The 3,389-nt window shown below is 38.9% G+C and overlaps 1 non-coding gene across 1 annotated transcript; it reads right to left on the bottom strand.

Moving 5' to 3' along the window:
* Window positions 1-567: 567 nt before the first annotated feature.
* On the bottom strand, window positions 568-611 carry LOC116647225. Its single transcript, XR_004302304.1, has one exon. It is a non-coding gene; the product is annotated as a small nucleolar RNA SNORD49 (small nucleolar RNA).
* Window positions 612-3,389: the final 2,778 nt, after the last annotated feature.

The following is a 3,389-nucleotide window of genomic DNA, read 5'->3' as shown; positions in this document are numbered from 1 at the left end:
AATCCAAATAGAAGTTACATAAAATAGTGAGCACAACACACTATTTCCTTAGTTTCTTCTCATATTTTTAAAGCAACTTTGCTCTTTAGCAAAAGTAGTATAAACCCATCAATCTCAAAGCCAAGGTTTAGATTTATATACCATCCCTTTTTTAGTTATCTCAAGTCAGCAATTTCAGGATCTGTTCATTTTTTTTTCAATAAAATAAATAATGTAACAAATGATCTAGTCTTTTTCCTATAAAATAAAATATTTAACAAAAAGCACTGACATTGCCTAAGCAGCAGTTTCTGCCAATTCAGAATTTCAGTCTTTGGAATCAGCGATGAATGAAAGATAAGACAAACCATGAGAGACTATGGACTCTGAGAAACAAACTGAGGGTTCTAGAGGGGAGGGGGGTGGGGGAATGGGTCAGCCTGGTGATGGGTATTAAAGAGGGCACGTTCTGCATGGAGCACTGGGTGTTATACGCAAACAATGAATCATGGAACACTACATCAAAAACTGATGATGTAATGTATGGTGACTAACATAACATAATAATAAAATTTTTTTTTAAAAAGGGTTCGCTTCTGACGGCACTTCCTGTAAGGGATTTCATCAGAGCAGTAAAAAAAAGGGTTCAGAGAAGCTTTACATAAAAACAAAAAACAAAAAAAAAGAAGAAAGAAAGAAAGATTCGATTTTAAAACCAGGCATTCCCAGGTCCAAATTAAGTACCTTCTCCTCCTAAACTTCAGATGGAAACTATCTAACCTCTCGGTTTTCCTTAGAGACTTGGCTCTAAGTCCCCTCTGGCCATGGTGCTGTGGTTGAACTCAGGGCTATGTGGCTACGGTGTTATTTGTAGAAATACCAAAGCTTCCTGGTGGTGGTGGCATGGGGAGGAAAGAATGAGAGGGTGGGCATCTAATCCCACTCCCCTTCCTGACAACAACCCCATGAGTTCCTCTTTTATCTTTTTAATATATTACCATCCTGGCTAAGATTCCAATGGAAAATCAGGTACTCCTGCTTTAAAAGTTACAAGCTGCTCAGTTCTGCGTTCTCACTACCTGCCTATAGAAGAGTGATGCTACTGTTGGTCTTCACTGCACTCACCTTTCTCTCTCTCCCCCATGGCTTCTTATACCCCATTGAGCCTTCTCATTTTGAACCTTTAATCCTTTTGTCCTGTCTCCTTCGTGCCCACTTGAGAAGAAATACAAATAAAGCCAATACACTACCTTTCCCTATGAAACATCCTTCCAGCTGTGTGACTGAACTTTTATAATCAGTATTTCCCTGACAACTTGAGTACCTCAATACTCAAGGAGAGAGAAAGGGAACTTACATTTACAAAGTGTCTACTGTGTGATATTACATAGTGTTTATTCTCACCAAGGTAGGCACTTCCTGCACATTCTCTCATTCGCATGCGCCACCTTACTCCCCATTCCGATAGGCATACTGAAGGAGTTATGCCTTTCTCTTTGCTTCTTGGAATGTTAAAAATAACTGGCACTGACTAAATTAATTCAACAAAATTATAAGGTATTTCCCTCACATATATTCCCTATTGCCTGTGTAGAAACAGCCTTAATAAGGGATATGGCAACAGGGCTGAAGTCATGTCTCCCTGAACATAGCTAAGCCAATTACAGAAATATTCTGCCATCCAGAACTTCATAGGCCACATCAAAAATGTGGTTTATAATTATTTGTTTAGAATGGTCTCTTAGGAAGCAGACAGCATTTCTCCTGATATAACAATTTTCCTCTCTGAAAGAACATTTACTTTGAATAATTTTAAGTATTATGCATTCACGCTCACACCTTTTTCCTGGCAACTGCATTCTTTTTCATGACCAGGAAAATGTGAGTTTTATAGGAAGAAAAATGCAAGATAGTAAAAAGGTGGTTTTTAAACATACTTTTCAGAGACATTTATTTTTTATTTCTTAGAAACACAATTTCTATGATGCATAATAATGCCACCAATGATTTTTAGCTCAGACATTTCAAGGACATAACCTAAAAATACAAATAAAAAAAAGATTGTTTACTTGCAAGATGCATGAAGAGCCAATATAAACTGTGGCTATATTGTTGTATGTTTTTCTGCACAGAGAACTGAAAAATAAATTCACAATGTATCAAGTACCCAGACATTCTAATGCATGCATCTTATTTGGTATTAACATCCTGAACTGTAGTTGAGGTACACAGTGTGTCTTTTGTAGGTTTTTTTTTTTTTTTAAGTAAGCTCCACACCCAATGTGGAGCCCAAAATGGGGCTTGAACTCATGATCCTGAGATCATAGACCTGAGCTGAGATCAAGAGTCAGGCATTTGGCGGACTGAGTCACCCACGTGCCCCCACAGTGTGTCTTTTAAAAAATTGTTAATTCCAGTAGAGTTAACATACAGTGTTATGTTAGTTTCAGGTGTACACATGTGTCTTTCAACACTGCTTATGACTTTTGAAAGCCTATCACATGCAAGTGCTGAGTTAGGGCCTGTGGTCCAATGGTGAACAAAACCAGACAAATTCCTTGCTTCATGGTGCTTATTATGTAGTAGAAGAGATGGAAATCAAGCGAATCATCAAATGGCTAAGAGTAGAATTTTAAGCTGAGAAGATTCAATGAAGAAAATATACATGAGATAAGCAAAATGTATAAAACTTGGTAGCTAACTGGGTCTAGGAATTATGTGAAGGCTTCCATTCAGAAGTGCCTTTTGAGATGAAATCTGAGGGATGAAGAAGCATTGACTAAGAGGGAAAAGCAGGAATAATATTCCAGGAGGAAGGGGCAACATTTCAAAGATTCAGAATCAGGCAGGAAGCAAAGGAAGCCAGTCATGCTGGAGGGAACTGAATGCAGGAGAGACGGAAGGGTTAGGCTGGGACTAGACCAGGTAGGACACTGAGGGCCCTGGTAAGGACCACAGTTTCTGTCCTAAAAGCAATGGAATCTATGGAAAGGTTCAGTGCAGAGGGCAGGGAAGGCAGATGTTTTTTTTTCCCCATGCAGTTACCTTTACTGATGCCATTTTTTTTCTTTTTTTAATTGAAGTATAGTTGACACACACCATGTTACATGGGCTTCAGGGGTACAACATAGTGATTGGACAAGTCTATACATAATGCTGTGTTCACCGCAAGCATAGCTACAATCGGTCACCATGCAACGCTATTACAATACCATTGACTATATTCCCTACACTGCCCCTTTTCTTCCTGTGACTTATTCCTTCTATAACTAAAAGCCTGTATCTTCCCCTCCCCTTCACCCATTTTGCTTGCCTCCCCACCTCCCCTTCCCCCTGGCAACCAACAGTTTGTTCTCTGTATTTATAGGTCTGTTTCTGCTGTTGTGTGTTTGCGTCTTCATCTGTTTTGT

The sequence above is a fragment of the Phoca vitulina genome, unplaced genomic scaffold (assembly GCF_004348235.1).
Source record: "Phoca vitulina isolate PV1807 unplaced genomic scaffold, GSC_HSeal_1.0 scaffold39, whole genome shotgun sequence".
NCBI lineage: Eukaryota > Metazoa > Chordata > Mammalia > Carnivora > Phocidae > Phoca > Phoca vitulina.
The sequence above is the reverse complement of the archived record's forward strand: the minus strand, read 5'-3'. Positions and strand labels throughout refer to the sequence as shown.